Source organism: Cyprinus carpio, unplaced genomic scaffold, assembly GCF_018340385.1.
Source record: "Cyprinus carpio isolate SPL01 unplaced genomic scaffold, ASM1834038v1 S000006625, whole genome shotgun sequence".
Lineage (NCBI taxonomy): Eukaryota > Metazoa > Chordata > Actinopteri > Cypriniformes > Cyprinidae > Cyprinus > Cyprinus carpio.
The window spans coordinates 613,750-635,928 of NW_024879257.1; the positions used below are offsets into that span (position 1 = coordinate 613,750).

The 22,179-nt window shown below is 37.2% G+C and overlaps 1 pseudogene; it reads left to right on the top strand.

Annotated features, from left to right (window-relative positions):
* The window catches only part of LOC122134598, a 53,465-nt pseudogene that overhangs the window by 16,129 nt on the left and 15,157 nt on the right, over positions 1-22,179 (top strand).

The following is a 22,179-nucleotide window of genomic DNA, read 5'->3' on the forward strand; positions in this document are numbered from 1 at the left end:
TAATAATTAACATTATAGATTATAGTAAATTAATAAAAAATGAGATAAGTGAACAATAATAGAAAACAATAACACTAAACAGTTATTATTAATTTTATTTATTATATTTGTATGTTTTACTGTACTAATAATACTATTGTACTATAAAAATGTATTTAATAATAAAAACAATTAAACAAAAACAATTAAATTAACAATAATAAATTTAATAAAATAATACAATTATGTATTATATATGTAATAAAATTTCTTTAAAAAAATACATATTTGTGTCATAAAATTTAATAAAATAATACAATCATATATTATATATGTAATAAAATTTCTTAAAAAAAATACATATCTGTGTCATAAAATGCAAAAATTTACTAATATTTATGGCTGTCTTAATGCCTTTGCTTTTCAAACTTGAAGCTTTTCATTTGTTTACAACGCATTTATAAATATTAACTTTCACATATCAGAAAATATATAGGCCTATATAACATAAGGCCACAAAATAAAGATTCATTCTAATGACTTTATAGCCACGGTTTTATTAACCACATTCCCTATTTTTTTCTGTTCAATTGAGGCTGTAAAAATATGCTCCTGTGTTTTTAATGTAAGTTAAACTGCAGCAAGCTATGGATAATACTTGTATTTCCATATACAGTACAGATATTGCACTAGTAAACACCACTCACAGAAGCTACTTCTAGCATGACTCGATGAAAGAAAAATCATGTATGGTAGTAGAGCACTGTGGTGTGAAGGTCATGTGAAAGTGTAAAATAATGAATGATGGGAATGATAATAGCATGTTCAATGTACTCCCTTCTGTGGCCTGATGTCTGCGGACGGCCGTGTGTTCCGTTTAAGCCCAAACCGAGAGGCAGTCTCACACTCCCCGGTCCTGCTGACTGAACCCATCTGTGCTCCACCAGAGCCAGAACACTAAGGTGCTATTGCTTGTACATCAGCCAAAGAGAAAATCTGTGTATATTAAGGTTCACGTGTGGATCACTAGAAAACACTAACAGGGAGTTAAATCACCCAAAGCCCTAGAACAACTGGTAAGCTAATTTGCCTGGGCCTTTGTAAATATTTATGTACAAATGTGAACCTTGACTGGTACAGTATGGTAATCTACAGCCTGTGGTCATCGTTTGATTCTTTTAGTCTGGGTTGTAAAACACATTGGAAGGGGGTTTTGAGACCCAAACTGTCTGTGAATGCAGCATTTTTCTCTCTGTTTCTCTCTCTCTGTAGATGTTTGAATGGATCGGACACATAAAGAGCTGTTCCTGCAGACGCAGACAGACATTGGCGTGAGCTACCAGCAATGCAGCAGATCTACAGACCCAGCATGACCACTTTGCTATGAACTCTATGGTACGATGGAGGAAAGCTTCAAGAAAACACCCTGGATACAGTCTTACTGGACAAAATTGGACAGCTTTTGTGTCTTCTTGTTGCTAATTTAATGGGATCATCTTCTGCCATCCTGTTTCTCTCTTTTCAGAAATGCGTTATGTCAATATTTCGCGTATTGTCTCGGTGGGCGACGCGGCTCTGTGAGGCGGGTCATTATGCTGCCGCTCAGATACAGCAGATCTCTGGTCAGCTGGATCAGGGACTGGAAGAGCTTTGCTTCGGCGCTGGAGGAGCGCAGTGCATCTTGGCCATGTCCTCTGTGTTCCACCAAAAGTCTGAACAGGTAAAACCTTTTTTGACACATGAATTGTTTTTAGAAATATTGATATCTAATTATCATTTGGAGCCTTTGTCATGAGTGACATTTTCCACTATATGTGATATTTTTTGGCCATTATCATCTTTCTTTTTGAAACCAGAAATTATGATTTTGCTGGTATATTTCAATAGAGAAGGAGCAAGTAGAAAACATGAAATAATATAAAATGTGAAATTTAGTGTTTATGGGTTCTGTTTCATTAAATGAAAAGATTTCAGTTTAAAGTAAGTTTTTTTTTTTATGGGATGGTGGGTCATTTTAATTTCATTTAATGTTATTACTTTTAATTATTTTTATTCTAATTTACATTTATATTTATATAAATTATATATTTTAATAAATGTAATATTAATGTTTTATTTAGTTTTTTATTATTTAGTTTTATTTTACACTATGTCTAGTGGTGCAAAAAAATTGCTCAGACAAGAATGTGATTATTATTCTTTATTAACAATGTGAAGTCAACAATTTAGTCTGAAGAAATTTGGCCTCAGTTTAATTCGATTACGATTGATTCAGTCATTTGGTACATTTCATTACAATTTAAATTGTAATATTGTAATCAATGTGTATGATTTAATGAATGCATTATATTTTTATTGTCAGATTGATGCATTGTGATGAATCATTTAAATTTTACACCCCCAGTGTAACTATTTTACCCTGAGTATTTCTACGCTGTAAAACTGTTTTGGGAGGTTACCTAAAAAGTGCTTCATGTGGTTTTACTAAAGTGAAAAAATATGATATTTAATATATCTGATTCATACTATGACTGCATTAGACTACCAAGAAAAGTAATTATTTAATCAGATTTAGCACCTCACCATAACAGCTGCCCGTAAGTACTGTTTATTTTTGATGTTTATATGTCCCAACTAGTTTGGTTCCTTGATTCATTTGATCCATTTTTTTAATAATTCTGAATTTCTTTTATATGCAACTGTACTTTATGCTCCCTGTCAGTTTTAGTCTGTTTCTCATTAATAAACTCCTTTGCGAAATGTGCACACATAGCTTCTTCATGCCTGTGATTTATGATCCCAATTTGTATGATCCTCGCAACTCTGTTTAATTATGTCTGAGCTTGTTTTAACAATGAGTGTGTACAAACTGTGCACCTCTGTGCCTCTCTGGTTTTATTACAAGGACCCTTTTATGCTATAAAGTTTAAGAGGGTGTTCTCTCTGTTAGTTTCTTTCCAGCATGGAGGGATGGGTGTGAAGTCATGCGGTGAGGTCGGCTTGCCGACAGCAAACGCAAGAACTTGAGATGGCCCATTCACAACCACCAGAATCTGTACGAGCAGGTCACCGCAGCATAATACAGAGGTGAGCCTTTGAGGAACTGCTTTATTAGTACACTTTTTAAACATGAAATGTAGCCTACAAAGCTTTGTGTTGGAGATTTGGAGAATTTTTACATCACTTGCTCACTAATGAATCCTGTGTAGTGAATGGTGCCGTCAGAATGAGAGTCCAAACAGCTGATAAAAACATCACAATAGTACACAAGTAGAATCACAAGACTCCAGTAACATGAATTAACATATTGTGAAGTGAAATGCTGCATGTTTGTATGAAACAAATCCACCATTAGGACCTTTTATCATTAAACCGTAATCTTAAACCTTGCAGACACACAACTTTTTTTACTTGTAATGGGAAAGTCAATTTTCATCAAATTAAAATTTTTGGGTGAGCTATTTCTTTAAAACATTTAGTTCACAAACAAATGGCTGTCATGTACTGTATAACTGTATAACAATAAACAATACTATAAAACTGGCAACTTACTATAAAATAGCAACTTACTGTATGTTCCATTAGTCAAATCTTTTGCACACTTGAGCTCTGAGTGTCATATTTCTTCTGGTTCTAGACTAATTTTGAGTCAGACATGACCGATTGACTTGAGTTTGTTAACCAGAGACTCGCTCCTAATGATTCACTGAATCAGTGAGTTGACTCAAGAACAGCTGCAGCTGGATCTTTCCCATTCACAAATGAATCACTCAATGTATTTGTGAAGTTATTCATTGAAAAGAACAAAACAGAATTTTTCCAGAAACGGAACTTGTTATTGTCTTGGAGGGTGTCTCAATTTCTTTTAGTTCGAAATAATATTGTTGTGAAATGTAGTAAATGATTTGTTGTTGGCCCCCACTGACTATCAAATGTAATATTTTCTGCGATTGCAGGTCAGTCAGAAAGGAAAGACACTACTGGATTGTTGCAGAGGCCTCAGCTCCGGCTGACTCGGGGTCTACTGCCGCAGGGGCCGACGACAGTCCAGGCGGTGGGTGGGTTCTGTAGGGGGGTCCATGAGGTGGTTCATCAGTATCGCAGGGCTGGGAGGTCTCTTCGCAACACCGCGAAGCTCGGGACTGCACCAGGGACTTCAGCTGTGTGTGTGTTTCAACAAGATGTGCAGCAGGGTAAATACATGTAAATCATGTGTTAGAACCACTTCAGATATGCATGCAGTGCACAAACATGCATGCACTCGTCAACACACAGTATACCCACAGAATTTAATATCTGACGAATGTGACCCCAGCCTCTCAACCTTTCAGCAGCTGTTTTAGAATCTTTGCAGAATGTAACGATGTTTCTCCCACGGACAGAACAAATATCAGTGCAGAGAGCATTAGGAGAGAAGAGTGACAAGGATGTGACATGGACTCCTGACTCATAGAGTTGACTGAAGTTGCCTCAGTGTCCACCGAGAGGGCGGCAGTATTGTCCTTGGCAAATACCTCCAACAATTTCACTCTACTTCCTGAGGCCCGTTCGCCTTCAGGGGCTTTTAGTTGTACCTTCACCGGTTCTCTGTCAGGACTGTGTTGTTTCTTTGATGTGACTGGATCCTTTCCAGGACCTCTTTAGACAGAAACAGAGGCCTACATGAGCACTGAGCTTGTGCAGTGAACTAAAGAACTTTGACTTCTAACTGACAAAGTTTGCTGAACCTTCAAAAATCCCCTGAGCCTCTTTCCAACTAAATGTTTAAGCTCTGACTTGCTCTTAGGATGTGTATTTTTTTTATATAGGAAAGAAACATCACAAATAAGAAAAAAATTTTAGCATAGTCATAACACTTTAGAGCAGTCATGGCCTAATGGTTAGAGAGTCGGACTTGTAACCCAAAGGTCTCAGGTTAGGAGTCTCGGTACCAGTAGGAATTGTTGGTGGGGAGTGAATAACCAGCATTCTCTCCACCTTCAATACCACGACTGAGGTGAGATGCTTGAGTAAGGCACCGAACCCCTGAACTGGTGCCGCCATTGGCTGCCCACCGTTCAGTGTGTGTTCATCGGTGTGTGTGTGTGCTCACTACTTAAATGCAGAGCACAAATTCCAGAGTATGGGACGCCAGAAGTCCAGCTAAACATGCTGCCAAATTAAATTTTTATTTGATTTATTGCATTCAAATATAATTATTATTGTTGATTTTAGTGATGATCATGCAGTTTATAACCGTTAATCCATAATATACCTTTAAATTTGAAATAGACTATCCAGTGTTTATGTATGTGTGTGTGCAGGTCTTGGACTGGATTGAAAACCATGGCGCAGGGTATTCCCTCAGTAAGCACACAGGAGTTGGGAAGTCTGTACACAGGGCAAGAGCACTACAAAAACGCACGATGACTTCCAGGAGGTGGCACAGGTTGGAACCAAATCAGTTTATGTTGTGCTTGAGTGTGTATTTTTTTGTTTGGATGAGAGAGGAGCAAAATTGAGCAATGCAGCAGTGATATCATTCATCATCATACTATTGAGTTTCTGTTAATATTCAAGGAAGAAGGTTTTTAATGTACTACTCTTCACTCGCTTCTCGCCCAGAACACTTATACTAATGGATAAGCTCTTGGAGGCAAGTGAGCAGCTGGCTTCAGACGGAGAAGTGTGATCCAGGAAGAGATTTCACGCTTGCCGCTTCATCAACTGGAGGTCAGAGTTCAGGAGTTTGTACGGAGGGTGGAGCAGAGGAAACTGCTACTGCTGGATATCTCAGTGTCTTTTCACACCCACACTAAAGAGGTATTGCACACACACAGTATTGCAAACAGAGCTTCCTCAAATAGTTCTAACAGTTTTGACTGATCTCTGTTCATGCGTAGATTTTGTTTAGTAGCTCTTAACTCCACTTACTGGACTGGACAAGCACAAAATTAAAACTAAACTGAATTTACAATCCAACAACATAATGAGATTCTGTTTAAACAACCTCTTATTAGACCAGTATTTTTAAAATGTAAAGAAGAAGAGAAATCTTTTTCAGCACTCTGTGCAACATTCCAAAAACGTCCTAAAGAAGACTCTAGCAACAACCTCTAGTGGTTCCCCAAACAAATGATCTAGAAATTCAGAACCAGAACACATTAGCAAATCGGGCCATCAATCAATAACCAGTTAAATCTCTATCATCCTCAAAGTGACACACCCTCTGGCACTTGCCTTCAACAAACTTCCAAGCAATGCTCTAACAAGTACCCAGAACACAATTTGGCAGCTGTTACTATATGGATCCATTCAGAATTACTAAACCATTGACCCTCACATTAAACACACTTTTTAGCCAGCATCCATAAAAAAAAACAAAAAAAAAAAAACCTCAATATAAATTTGGCAACTACGCAAATATCTTGAAATGTAATCATGCAAAATATGATGTTACAGCAATCAGTGTGCGTCAGATTTGTTTGCATATCAATAATACATTGGAATCTTTGCATGCCTAATGTATGACTCCTGTATGTTACTGTAATTGTCTTTACCTTTGATTACCATCGCCATGCATCACAAAACTTTTACTAGTGCAACAATGGTTTGATTTATCCAGCCGAGAGATGTAGTTTCTGTGTATCATGCCTCATGCAGTGGTTGCGTTTTGAGCTACTGTTCAGTATGTATTTCACACAGCATGATAAGAAACTGCTTGGGCTGCTCTGAAACAGCATATGAGAGATGATCATGCTTTCGTAGCCATTACACACACTGAAATTAATAATGTACTAAAAGCTGGACGTGAGTAACTATTCTCTCCACCATCTCTGATGCTTTTGCAATCTTTAGCTTTTTCAGCATTAGCTTGTTTTTAACTGACTGCTTGAATGCATTTTGCTTCCCTGGACCACTGAAAAACTTTCAGTTTGAAAAATGATCTGACCACAAACAGAGGAGTGGGAAATACAATGTCTCCTGCCCAAAAAATTGGTCATTCTGTTCTGTCCGTCTGTAGCTGTGGTCGGGATGGAGGACTTGCAGAAGACTCTTGTGTGAGCCAGTGGTGAACTCTGAGTCTGTGGATGCTGTCTGTTGAGCTGATCAGACTGTTTCAGCAGCAGCAGTAGAGTTAGCTCCCCTGGATGCCATACTCAATGTCATCAAAGAAGAGCTGAGAGGAGCCTATTCAGCATCTTGTTTGCGGTTGTGAGCGGTTTACAGCACACCTCCTTATGGTACAGTATTTCATCATAAATCAGTGCGGTGAAGTATTTGAGTACCCTTACTTGAGCAACCCTACCAAATTTTATGAAATAGTGCAATTACGTAAGTAACATGCCTTTTGAATTTTACTTTAGTAAAAGTACATACATTTTTTAATATACTTATAATATTAAATAGTATTAAAGTAATTGTTTTGTTTATTTTGTAATTGAATTTTTACTTTTTGAATTTTACTTTAGTATAATTTTTTATTCAGTATATATTTTATAGGATTCCCTACTGTTCAGAATTACCTGGGGATGTTGAGGCTTGTTATCCACTATCCAAAGTCATAAAGATTACTTGTAGTAAATATCAATTTAGGTTACTGATAGCTCTACTTAATTGAGTGGAAAAAAAAAAAAAAAAAGTGTTGTTGAAGAACAATTTTTTACAAAGCAGATGCCAACATAAGACAAAAATGTATAACCGTGAAAGAAGAATGTTATTTTTTTGAATAACAAACCCTAACCCACTGAGATGGTGATACACAAAATATGGCACATTGTTGCATTCAAGTATTTGCCACAGAATATAGGAACAGACCTCCTAAATCCTTAAAGTTGCAGTGTTATTGTTAACTTAGTGTTTTGTTGATATTAGCATGTACCACATATTCTGATGCTGGTGAATGGTCTCAATATTCCTGGCTCATTTTGAGTCAAGGAATCGTAGAACTTACTGCATTTTTTAAGTAGAGATTCACTCTGACTACATCAATGTGAATCAGTGAGCTGGCGACTCAACAAGGAACAGCGGCCAATCCCGAATCAGAAGCCACACTGGCATATCGAAATCTCTTTTCAATATGCATTTTAAGTAAAGATATTGAACAGTTTCCATTGAAAAGAATCCGCTTGTTCATAAATTGGCATACTGCTATCAGGTCTCTCGAAAGAAAGGAGGAGAAAGTGGGTTCTCACGTTGAATATTTTTAAGAAATGTAGTGGAAGTTAAATGTACGCAAAATGCATGATGCTTTTGCAAGTGTAGTGAAGTAAAAGTGGAATGCCCTCCAAAATAAAAATTTTGATAATAAATACAGATATTCTGGAAAATAAAGTTACAAAAGGCAAAAAAAAAAATACTTGGATTACTGGTCCACCACCATAGAGCATTATAAACAAACCATATTTAAATCTTTCATTTCCAGAAGTTACCACTTTATCCACATATGATACTTGAAAACGTAAAAAAAATAAAAAACTATTGAAAGAACAGGATTTAGATAGCAAATCTGTATACCATTTATTAAAGCCAAAGCCAGCTCAACCATTTTTCCGGTTGGTAGCGTCAATTAGTAATAATATACTTTTAAGATCAGTTTAGATCTGAACAAGTTGGTTTCACGTTAAGGGGTCGATGTGATTATTGATACACAGTGTACGGTCTGGAATTAAAGTCGGCCTCGTAATTGATTATTGATTTGCTCTCTTGGATGTGTTGCGGTTGGGTTTGTGTGGCTGCTCAAACCAGGGGACCAAAGGCGTATGGTTCTGTATAAGGCTGCCTCTATGCAAGCTCTGTGGCTCATATCGAGGGCGTGTTCTTCAGGCCGTTGGATGAGGCTCAGGCTCATATGGAGAGATTTTCCACCAGCCAGGGATCAAACTGACATCTTTCCTGCAGTTCAGATCTTTGAACAGTATGCCTTGGAGGTGTGTGTGTTTTTGTGTGTTGGATGGCCTGAACCCATTATCAGCATAACTTTATTTGAACAGATGTGCTTCTGTGCCGTCTGTGTTTAGAAGATATCTTCGTATTGTTTGTGTATTATTATGTAAAATGTAATGTTTTGAGTAGCTGCTGTTTTGTTTTACTTGTATACGATCTCCTTATCTCATAGATTCATCCCCAAATTCTGTCATCATCTGAGTGGCCTTCGTTCTTCTGTGGAAAAATCCAGATGAGGAATTCTTTTAAAGAATATCCTCGCCTGCTCTTTTCAATATGATATGAAAGTCAATTAAGACACAACTGCCTGTCAAACTTAAGAAATAAAAAGTCAATAAAACTGCATATTAATAAGTGGTTCTGTATGACTTGAGGCCACTGTATTTCAAGTCTTCTGAAGCCATACATGTTTTGTGTGATTGACAAACCAGCATTTAGGTTTTTATCCACTGATTATCCTTGCCTCCAGTGCAGTTATTTTACTATTATTTATATACTATTATTTATTAATATTAACATTTTGAATGTGCTTTTATTTATATATTTTTAGTTTTAATTTTAATTTTAGTTTATGTGCTTTTGTCATTTTTATTACTTTTCAAGTTTGTCATATTTCTGTTTAGCTTCAGTATATTTTCATTTCAATCTTAGTTTCAGTAATTTTAGTACTTTACAGTCACTTACATTTATTTCAGTTAGCTGTTATAAAAGCATTTCTCTGCTTTGACTGCAGCATTTCTTCTTTGACTTTTATTAGTTTTATTTTATTTTATTTATTTTATACTTAAAACCGTATAGAGAATGTTTGTTATGTTTTGGTTTGTTTGTTTGGTTGTGGGTGGGATGTGTTCATGGAAGCAGGTTATTTCAACACAGAAGAACTTACGCTGGCTGAACAGAGATTACACAGACACACTGAGCTGGGAAACTCGCTACATGAACAACATGACCTATGAGGGTTATACAGCAGGGGACAGGATCTTCACCAGTACATCAGTGGAGGTCCAGGCTTCAGGTGAGGAGATATAGAGACAGAGTAAAGGACACAGGAAGAGTGCGAGAGAGAGTAATAGTTTGGCTACTACAGTTGTGTAGGGTTCTGGGCTGAATCAGTGTGTTAATGATTTTGCTGTTTGTTGGCAGTTGTTGCTGTGTGGTATCACTATTGGTGTTTGCTTTCACGCTTGGTTTTTCCGATGTTCATTTAATGATGATTTGTCTGGGTCAGCGGGAATCTTTGAGCAGTGTGGACAACCTCTCTTTCCAACAAAACCCTGGATATAACTCAGGGTGCTTGATCAGAAGCAGGTTCCATGACAATGAGATACATTTTTATGAAGTGAATTAAATTATTCCATGACTCAAATGATTAGGAATTAATCAATACATATATCAATATTCATGGATAATGTAAAGACATTCCTGTGGCAGGTTTGTAGGAAAAACTATTGAATAGACATCACATGACATAATAATAGACATTATTTCCAATGTAATTAAACATAAGCCTATCACTAGCATACAGTCCACAGCAATCCATATTTGTTGGCGGTAGACAAAAGGCCCTTCACACAGAAGATGTTCTTTTGTGCCTTTCACAGCGTCCATGTGTTCTGTTCTGTCTGTTCACTGTGAATTACTGAGCTGCATTTCCTGTGGATTTCCACAAACGTGAATTTGGTGAAGCATGTTGATATCATAGTTTATCGTAGTTTTTGTTTAATATTTCTATTTAGCTTATCATTTTAGTCAAAAAAATAATAATTTAATCTAATGAACTTAGATGTATTGACAGACTGTTTATTGCAACTGGTGGCATGAATGCATTTACACTGCAATTACAATTGCATTAATAATGGGTTTTAAAAAGGTTTTAAAAAAATAGTTCACCCAAAAATTACAATTCTTTCTTCATCCACTCACCTTCATGTAATTTCAGCAGTGTTGGGGAGTAATCAGTTACCTGTAGTGGAATTATTTAATTTAATTACAAAATAAATGTAACTAATCTGTTACGGTACTGCAAGAAAATGTCATTAAGAGGTTAGCTCACTCACCAAATGAAAATTAGCCATGAATTTAGATTACCTCAGGCATCCTATGTGTATATGACTTTCTTCTTCAGCACAGTTCATTTGTCGTTATATTGTAAAAAATTGTCTTTTGTCCTTCCACAAGCGTAATGGGCAGTCAGTGAGTGTTGTCAGAGTGTGATCAAACTAGTAAAGAAGTGAATAAAGTGTATCCATCCATACAAAAAAGTGCTCACACTACTTTCGGGGGTGAACAAAGGTCTCCTGTAGCGAAATCAATGCGTTTTTGTAAGAAAAATATCCATATTCAATTTCGTAATAATCACTTTAATCTAGCTTGTGCCAACAGTTGTAAACGGAAGCAGCTCCAAGGCGGATAACATATGAGGTCGCCATTGCGCACGCGCTGCTCTGTGAAGTGACAAACGCGAAGTGCAGCAGAGAACTCAAACAAAACACCGGGTCACGTAATTAATAGTACAAAAAATGTACAGATGTTGGTTTTCACGAGACTGATTACCAGTGCATGCTCAACAGCCACCTATGTCATCAGCCCGAGCTGCTTCCGTGTACAACTGTTGGCACAAGCTAGATTAAAGTGATTATTACGCTTTGAATATAGATAGTTTTCTTACAAAAATGCATTGATTCGCATGCTACAGGAGGCCTTTTTTGTTCACCCCCCCCTCGGAGCTGAATGAGTAACTTTTTATTATGGGGATGGATGCGCTTTATTTCACGCCTTTTTGACTGATGAACTACAACACCCGCTGACTACCATTAAACAGCTTGGAAGATCAAAGACTATTTTAAATATAACTCAGATTGGATTCGGCTGGAAAGAAGAAAGTAATAATATACACACTGGATACCTTGAGTGTGAGTAATTCATGGGCAATTTTTCATTTTTGGGTGAACTAACCCTTTAAATTACAGTTACTAAGGAAAATGTTAACAATTAACAACAGGGGTTACATCTGAATACTTTCACACACACAATTTTGATTGATTTCTTTCCCCCTTAAATTGCATTTACTGCTCTAAAATATGCGACACCAATGTTTCAGGAGTTTAAAACACAGTAGGGCACATGCTTATTCAGTAACTGTTTTATTTACTGTTTTATTTGAGTTTATGTATATGGTTTATTTAAAAAAAAAAAAAATTTCCCAAGGCATTGTTAGATGCCAGTGTCATAGCTATGCAAAGATTTGATCTCAAAAACATAGCTATTAAACTACTATATCTGTTATAATGGGGTAATTAACGCAATATTATATACAGATACTGTATTTAAGATGTAGATTTTAAGTTAATTTTCTTTGCTGTTCTTTTTTTCTCCGTCCATTTTTATTTGGCAAAATGCCAGTGTGCTTCTCTTTTTAAAATAAGTGCCATATCTCTCACATTATGTGATGAAAACATGCATTTATTTTTTACCAAACTAACCCTTCAAAATTCATCTTGTTGGGTGAATGTGAAACATTCAACATCCAACATCTGACTTAACAACGCTTTTAATTCTTCTGTTTATTGGTGTCAGTAAGACGGCTTGCTAATGTCTGCTGTAGTGTCCAGGAAGAGATGCAAAAGAACGGCAGGAGTTGATGATGAGTTAGTGTTCGGTGGAGAGATAAAGAGTGTGAATCAGTCATCGCTTTCACTCCTCCGTGCTCTGAGGCTTTTATTGACAGTTACCATGGACACAACAGCAAAATCCTGCTACCCACATTATGGGCTGTCTTAGATACGTGCAGATGAAAGAAGAAGAGAGAGAAGCGGAGAATTGGGTGGAAAGATAAGATTATGGAAAAATGTGTGCATGACAGCCAGTGAAGGTGAATGTATTGGAAGGAGCAGAGGGAAGAAGACGAGCTCCATACTATTAACTCTGCATGCAGGGTTATGTTGCTATGGAAAAAAACCCACCCCTTTACATCCCATATACTGAGGTTTCCATGGTGATGGGGGCCTTCGCATCGTCACTATGGGGTTGCCTTGGAAGCTGGGATACTGCAGAGGCCATCCTGTCCACTCCATGCATCACGCGTCCCCATTGGAACCGACTACTGCGGCCCACGGTGAGGCTGTACTGGAGACAGGTAGCTGAGGAAGTGGGCTGATGTAAGGGGTCAGTAGAAGAAATGGCCTGTGCTGTACCTGCATAGAGTCTCTGTCTCTGTAACGCTGGTTGGGCTGTCATGTGTTAACTTAAGCAGCCATATGACCTGCGAAGGCATCGTATGATGGATCTAGCTCACCTGTCTGACATGTTCCCCGCACACATGCCATCATAACTGCTCACTGAGATCAAAGCCGACAGAAGAACCGTCAGAGCGAGGTTCACAGCACAGCAACCCCTGCTGGACAGAGGAGAGAAAACTCACTGCAATAATCTATAGTCAATCTTGAAAAACAGTTTTAGTTTATCTTGATCATAAACTTAAACTAAAACTTATATGGAAAATGTGTAATTCTTTTTGGATGTATCACATAACGATATACAGAGATAAAAGTTTGGATAATAATTCTGTCGCTAATGCTGACCAAGGCTGCATTTATTTGATTAGAGTGAGAAACAGTTTGATTGTGGAATATGTATCACAAGTTAAAATAACTGTTTTTATATATTTTTAAAATGTCATTTATTCCTGTGAAGCAAAGCTCAATTTTCAGCATATATCATTACTCCAGTCTCAGTGTCATATGATCCTTCAGAAATCATTCTAATATGTATATATAAAATTCTTATAATATAAATTATAAATAACTTATAATAATATATAAATAAATTATAAATATATATATTTTTACCCTTTAGATTTTTAAGGAAACCATGATAACACTTACCATTCAAAAGTTTGGGATTATAAGATTAAAAAAAGAAAAGAAAGAAAATAAACTTTATTCAGCAAGGATTGCTTAAATTAATCAAAGTTGACAGTAAAAGTTTTTTTTTTATGTAGCAATTGCAATTAAATTGATCAAAAGTTCCAGGGAATTTTTTTTTTATGTCAATCAAAGATTCCTGAAAAAAAAACAAACTTATAATGGTTTCCAATAAAATATTAAACCGCAAAAAACCGTCATTATTTTTTAATACTGATAATAACAAGAACCTTTATTAATTGAGCACCAACCATAAATGATGATACTTGAGCAGTAAATCTGCATATTAAAATGATTTCTGAAGGATCATGTGACACTTGTTTCTTGAGTAGTGATTCTGAATGTTTTTTTTTGGGATGATGTTAAGATGAAGACTGACGTAATGATGCTGAAAATCTATTAAAATGGATAATAGTTTAATAGTTTACTGCATTTCAAATAAATGTAGGCGTTCCATCTCATTTCTTTCAAAAACATGAAACCTGAATCTTTTTTTTTCCACATTTTGAATGGTAGTGTATACCAAGTTCAACTATATTTATTTGTTGGTTTAATCTGCCAAAACAGTGTAAACACTACATCTCTTTGCAGAAATATTTGATTGGTTAGCGTCCCGACAGCTCAAACCAATGGTCTTTCAAGACTTACTTGAGACTGTTTGACTAACACATGGCCAAACAGAGGAAACCTGTTTGAAATCTATAATTGTTTTGTCATTTTATTTTCTGATACTAGTGGCACAGAAATTACAACAGGTTTAAATTGCATGCCTACTTTTATGTGTTTGTTCATTAGTATTTTACAAATGGGGGCTAAATCTCTGAAATTAGGGACATGGTGCTGATTGTATGTCGTTATATCTAGTACCAGTATCACTAAATCATCTGTAAAAGAAATATTGGACAAGTATAGCACTTTTGGTCCCCGCTTAAAAACATTTCATGAAAAAGAGGTTGATAAGAATTAGGTTATGATCAAATTAAATGATTATATACTGTTCATGCAGAAGACAAACAGCATTTGGACACTTTCAGGTTGTCAAAGATTTGTACAGCATGATATTTCATGAAAACGGCATCATTTGTTTGTATATGGTTCTTAGATTGATATATTTTATCTGCCGTAGGCGGTATGTAGGTTCAATGTGTATATGCTGCTGATATTTATTTTTAAAATCTGCGTATGTTTTTTCAGGTATGGAAATAACTGGAGAAAAAGATGTTGACTTGGCGGCAAAAGTTCAAGAGCTGCTGGAGTTCTGACTGAAAAAACAGCATGAGGCTGGAAAGTGAGCGCAGAACACACACACAAAACGCCTGGAGCAGTGCCTTCAGCTGACGACACCTGCAGGCCGAGGTCCAAACAGGTGTGTGTGTAATAATCAATTGCTACATCTCAGATAATGGTCAGATTTAGAGACCCATAAGATACACTCATCAACATGTTGTGAGGAATACGCTTCGACTTTTAGATTCAGGTAAAAAAGCTTTTGTGCATCTCCGTTTCCATCCAAGATCTCTGACTGATGCCATAGCCTGAGTACAAGTGCCCAGCTAATTGCTTTATCTTTGACACTTTGAGCACACACACACACACACACACACACACACACTGTCGCTCATATCCAGAGCAAAGCGGGGTGCAGACTGCAGCCCTGCAATTTCAGAAAATGAATAACTCAATTCACTCACACTATTTCATAGATGCCACCGCTTTCTTATTGGGAGGCGCTGTCACCTCGGGACTTTTCAGCTTCATCTTAGTTCTTTAATTATTATATTGTATCTTGTTTCTATTTGTACTTTCTTGTACATCAGTTTGAATAGAAAATGAATGTAAATGTAGGCAGGGTTACATGACATGGGAGGGTAATCCCTTCGCTCAGCTTTGAATGTTTCTTGCATCCTTAATGCCCATTTTACAGATTTTTAAGATGTGGAACGAAATGTTGAACAGTTTTACCTTTAACATCTTCGCTTTAATATGAAGAGAGAGACGATTACTAGAATGTTTATTAAACAGCTGCATTATTTTATGACCTCAGAACACGAATAAAAATTTAATGTAAAATTATAGAGAAAAAAAAAGGCAGTAGTTAATATGCTTATATACTGGACAAAACTACTGTTCAAAAGTTTGCGGTCTGAAATATTTTTTAGTCTCTTATGCTCACAAAGGCTGCATTTATTTGATCAAAAATACAATAAAAAACTATAATATTGTTAACTATTATGCAAGCTATTTTAATATGTTTTAAAATGTAAATTCTTTTTGTGATGGCAAATCTGAATTCTCAGAAGCTTTAAACAATGATTCTAATATGCTGATGTACATATATATTTTTTTATAATGACATTATTGTAATTTTTTGTCAACAGTGAAAGTTATGAGAATTCAGTATATGGAGCTGAAAATCAGTTTTGAGCATCCATACAAGTCATAGATTTATGGTTGAATGCTAGATTTGGAATGATTAATTATTTGACATGGCAAATTATTTCTGTAACTGACAGTGTACGAGACATTGAGTTACAGCAAGGAAAAGCACATTTCTCAAATTTTGCCCCCGAAAATGGAAAAAAGCAGGAGGCTGCAACCAAAAAATGGAAATGAATACCCTCTGAATGTTAACAGATTAATCCCAAATAATTCATTAGTTCAATTTTTCACTTTTGAAGCCTGTTTTGTTCACATGGCCGCTGTGTGTGTGTGTGTGTGTGGGTGGGATGTGTGTGTGTGGGTGTGTGTGGTGTGGTGTGTGGATGTGTGTGTGTGTGGGTGTGTGTTGTGTGGATTGGTGAGGTGCTGGGTTGGACTCCGGAACGGTGAATCCATGCTCAACAGCTGAAGCCCAACGAATGCAAGGTTCCCTATCTGAGCGGAACAACCGGAACAACTTCAGAGAGAGGATGAACAAGTTTTCAGCTTGCCATGGAGGTAAACACATATACACATGTCTCCTTAATAGGTGCTCTGCAGGGGGCAGGCAGCTGTGTTCAAGGCGACGCATTCTGCTGTAATATGAAGATTAATAATTAAATATTAACCCTTGTTTACACCATTCTCTGCAATAAGGGAATTATTGTGCCAAGGTTTATAAAACACATTTTGTGAAATGTCAGGGACACCATTATTCCCTTTTGTTGTTATCCTGTTATCATAGACCGACAACAGGTAAATGGTCTATCTGGTGGTAAAGGGCCCCTCTTTCTTATGTTTCATCAAAGGAGCATGGTGTTCAAATACAGTTTAGTCACAACAGTCTGATATTAAAAAAGCTAAAACAAGTACTCAGCAAAATATTAAGCAGGTAATAAGAAAGCCACAGTATTGCCTGAACCATGAGGACTGAGTTTTAATTTCAGCAAAATTGCTGAGTATAATAATGCGTCCACTAACGACAGGCGCTCTCTAAACAAAAAGGAAAAGTCAGCGCTGAGTGTTCTGCCAAAATATCCCTTCCGCCAAATATAATGTTTTAATCATCCTACAGCAGCGGGTCTCTAATTTCATGGCCACGTACAGTACACTTTCCATCAAATTAAGACCATAACAAGTACGCCAAAATTAAACGTGAGGTATCAGTGAACAGGCTGCTAGTTTTTCATCCAGCATTGTGCGCTTGTGGAAGCAATCAGGACTTGTGCTTCACCTACTGCTTGTTTTGGAACTTTGAACGGCAGCAGGGACGTGAAACTGAATCGTGTATTAAGTTGATCCTTTAAGGAGCACATCAGTGGCCATTACCCGCCATCTCATGTTGTGTACTTGTTGTTACTGGCAGTTAACAAACTTAAATTAAGCACACACACATCAAGAAATTTTAAAGCTGAGCCACTTTCTCAGCTGTCTCACAGGTCTCTTATCCATGCAGGAACCCTTGCAAGAGCCACACACCAGAGTGCCAGTGCTAGATACAGCAGAGGGCAGGAGCTTGATCTGTTGCAGGCGGGTGTCACTATGCCAAAGACGCTGGTACGGGCACTGAGCTGAGGACCCGTGGCCCTGACACTGGCAGAACACACTCATGCTGAAGAGGAACGGAAAGATTTAAAGTGGTTAATGCCCTATTGGGGCCTTCTACAAAAACATCTGAACAGTGTGATGTTGTAACAGACCTATGTGATGTGGTTTAATGTCACCGCCACAAAAACACTAGTGGCATTGTGATTGTGGTTGAGACGAGAATGTGAAATGCTGACAAGTTGCGGATAGTGATTTTCGTAGACAGTATGTCTTTAAACTCAATTGGAACTATGCCATTTGCACGTTCATATTATGGTTTTTTTTTTCGTTTGCCTCCCACCCATGAGCACGGGATTTTTAAGAGGCCCTGGTTTTTTAGATCGTTCATTTTTATAAAAGGGGGTGGTTTCAAGACCTTTTGCATAGTGTACATAGATGGTACAATCCGGATATGTGATGGTCAGTGGTAAAATGTAAATTGACAATGTGGATGTGGGTGGTTTTTAGAGGCATAGAGTGTAGTTGATGGCGGCTGCTGGTGAAGGCTGCTGTGACCGAGCATAGTACCAAGACGTGGCAAGTTCAAAAAAAGCCTACAACATGATGCGTATCTGTGCGCATGTGTAAGAAAATAATGCGGCTGCAACCCCCCCCCCCCCCCCCCCCACTCGTTATAACAACCCCAATGAATAAACCCCCATAGCATACAGGATCAGCCGTTAGCAGGACCTGAGAAAGGTGGAGCTGGGGAATGGTGGAGGCGTTTCTGAAGGGGGCTGCATTTTGGAATGGTAAGTAGTTATCTAGGGAATAAAAAATAAAAATATAATTATGGTGACGAGTGAACCATGGATACCTCTGTCCTGTGCTTAACAGAAATAATTTAGCTCCCCCTTAGTATAAGTATCCAGAAATCTACTGAAAAACCGCACGCTGTTATCAGATCTTGTTGGATTTGTGGCAAGCATGAATTCTGGAATAAATCCGTGATACACTTATGTACATTTGATAATTGTTTCGATGGCAGAAATTGTGGGATATATGGTAAGACATCTGTACTGGCATTACATTGGCTTCGGCTTATTTATGTTCAGTAATCGCTGATGAGCATGGTGCGGTACACAACTTGAGGACTGTAACTTATGCGCATATTGTCTGGTGCAGGTGATGTTGAAGTGTTTTGGGGGGCGATGATAAATTGGCGTACAGCCGAGGCATCAACGTATCGCACGACAGTGGCAGAATAATTTGGCTCAACGGCCCAGAGGATCCCAACACGTCAGCCCCCTTCATCCAACGAGACACCTGGGATGCAGAAAAAAAGAAGTCTCAAGGTAGCACCTTGTATCGAAGGTACCACAGATTCAAACACCTGCAACACAAGAACATCAGCTCTCTCACCAATTTGTCCGTTCAGATATTGGGAAAACACATCGCAACTAGAGCAAAGAGCTAAAATCAGCCATACGGACCACAGTGTGGTCACGTTTTTAATTTTGGAGTCAACACATCTTTTTATATTCCTTTTAAGAAAGAGAACCTTGCACAAAATAAGTAGCGTGTACGAAACATGTCCCTGAGTATCATGACATCTGCCACTATTTAAAATTAATCTACAGTCAAAAATAATCAATGAGAAACAAACGTTAAAGTAGGTGAACAATGTGAAAATCTCGACAGTTTCAGGAGTGTACTTGGGCACGTCTCACAGCAGAGGTCTTTTGAGAAATACAAAAATCGACAACTTTTTGAGAGCATGCCTTGGGGTTCTGCTCCGCCACAATCGATGCCACTTTGTTATGATCTTACGTCCCAAGCCCGAAATAAGGGTAAGTGTCAGGACTTAGGTGTTGAAAGCCACTTTTGTACTCGGTCGAGAAATTATGTATGTCTGTAATGTGCTAAACTATGTAATTATGTTTGATCTGATATGTGTCTGTGATGAATGTTTTGTTAAATTGTTTATTGATCTAGTCTGTGTAGTCTTATGTATAGCCATTCCATGAGTGACGGACTCCCTAACAGACGGCGAAATCGTATGGTCCTTCATTTCGGGGCAAATCTATGAAATAAAATTAAGTACTCGCCATTCGTTTAGATCGAATGGCCAAACAGTAGTTATGTTTGAATGCGACATGCCATATAAAGCGGATTGAATGCGTGAGATGGAGGTTTTTTGCCAGAACGTTTTTTTCTAGGATTCGATTACTGATTGGTGGTTTGCGTTGGTTTGGGTTTTGTCTTACCCTATGGAAATGACCGAGCTCACTTTAGTAAACATTTAAAAAAGAGACACGTTCTTACAGAAACTAAATACTTGTAAAGAACTCCTTAAGTTAGATCGCTGAATGTTAATGTTTTTCTGACACATAACTGCTTATTGTTAATTGCAGTTAAATGGAAAGATAAATGTATTAAGTTAATTTAAATTTAAAAACAATAACATGTTATTTTTGTGACCCTTTAAGGTAAATTTGGACTCATAATAGGAATTCTGTTGTTATTTAATAAAATGGGTTGATAGATAAGTATACCTGTCTAAAATGTATTAGAGAAACATTTCATAAAACCAAAAATATTTATTTGTCATTTCTATTGAAACTTTATGTCATGCATTTAAATATATTGGTAGTTACACATTTGTAATGCTGACATTGCGATTTTAAAAAAATTGTCAGTCAAATATATTTATTTAAATACATTTATTTAAAATAACACTGTACTTCTTTAAAGTACTTCCATAATGATTTGTCAAAATGTACTCCTTTCTTATGTAAAACTTTCAATTGTTACTTCACAAATTGCACTTTTTAAGTGTTTATGAAACAGTCATGTGTGGGAAACACTTGTCAGGAAAGTGTACTCTTAGATTGGAAATACACTAAACAATGCACATTCAGTACATAATACGTCGCACCTTCTTTTTTTCACCCAGCAACTCCGCCCTGAGCAACCTTTTATATTTAAACCAGTTAGCAGTTATTTGGTGCAGTAGAAACACTATGCTAACATTATCCAATAATGAGATTGTAAATCAACACATGAAATTGTTTTTAAATTTTTTTAAAACTGTTCTCTCTACATAAGGCCCCTAGAATGGTTACAGGAGACCGGAGAATATTTTCTGTCCACACACACATCGCTGGTGATACCAGCTTAAAAAAAACCTCAGGAACTACTAAAAAAGATGTACACACAGATTCTGTGTGTCCATAAAAGGTACCTAAACAACCTCAGTCAGGTGGTTGGCAGTTATTCCACCAAATTTTGTCATCATATATTCACTGTCAGGTTTGTCTTAAACCTTTTCAATGCTTTTGTGGTGCATGCAAGCAGAATTATTATGAAGAATATCCTGACCAGTCTTCCATGCTTTTGTGGAGCACAAACTTCAGAAATTACCGTAAACATAACTCTCTAAACAACCAAAAGCCACCTTTTTAGATCATCTTGAGAGTGAAAAAAAGTATATCTGTCTATCACTAAGGCTTTGTACAATTCTATTACCTTTACATATCTATTATAAAAGAACAGCATTATTATGTATATAAAAAACAGAGAACGGTAAAAGAGGGATCCGGGCGCGGTAGTACATGTGTTGAGACTTAATGCGTGCTATCAACGTGGGATTTCTTTGACTATTACCTTGAGCAAACACAGGAGAAGAGGTAAAGCTGTATGATCCAGCTGGCTGGTAGTCTGTTTTTGTGTTTGAGAAAGGGCATGTCCATTTTTTTTTTTGTTGTGACCCAGCTCAAGAGGTGGTGTTTCTACGGTGGTTGCAGCGGTACAGATTTTCCAGCATTCTCTATGTCCAATTGGTCAGTACCAACAGCTGCAGCTTGGACCGTCAACCACCTTTTGTTTTTTTTCTCCGGTTAGGACCGTGTGTTCTTGAGGTGAGCGGCTGAGAAAAAAAGCCATCCCTTTAATAAAGAAAATATATCCTGCATTTAATTCTTAATTTTGTGCATTATTAATATATGTATAAATCTGTATGGCTTTATAAAATACTGTATCTAAAGGTTTTATACCCTGAGGGTATATAAAACATTTTTGCATAAACTCGACCCTGCAGCGTTTTTTAGTATTTCCTCTGACGAACGGTCCTCTTCAATAGGGCAGTAAAGATCTAGAGCTGGACATTATCCCAGCCAGCGTGACCCACATTGACCCAGAGGCCAACCTCAGCGATCCCGACCAAGAGGTTAATGAGGAAAAGAAGAAATCTGCCAGAAAAGAAAGAGTGAGTGATGAAATACCGTTCATGAATAAGAAGTTTTTAAATATGACTCGCAGAATCCTCATAATGTGTGGCAAGCTAGCGGTTCCTGTGCGCAGTGTTAGGACGATAGTCCCAAACTAAATCACAGCATCAATAGCTTCG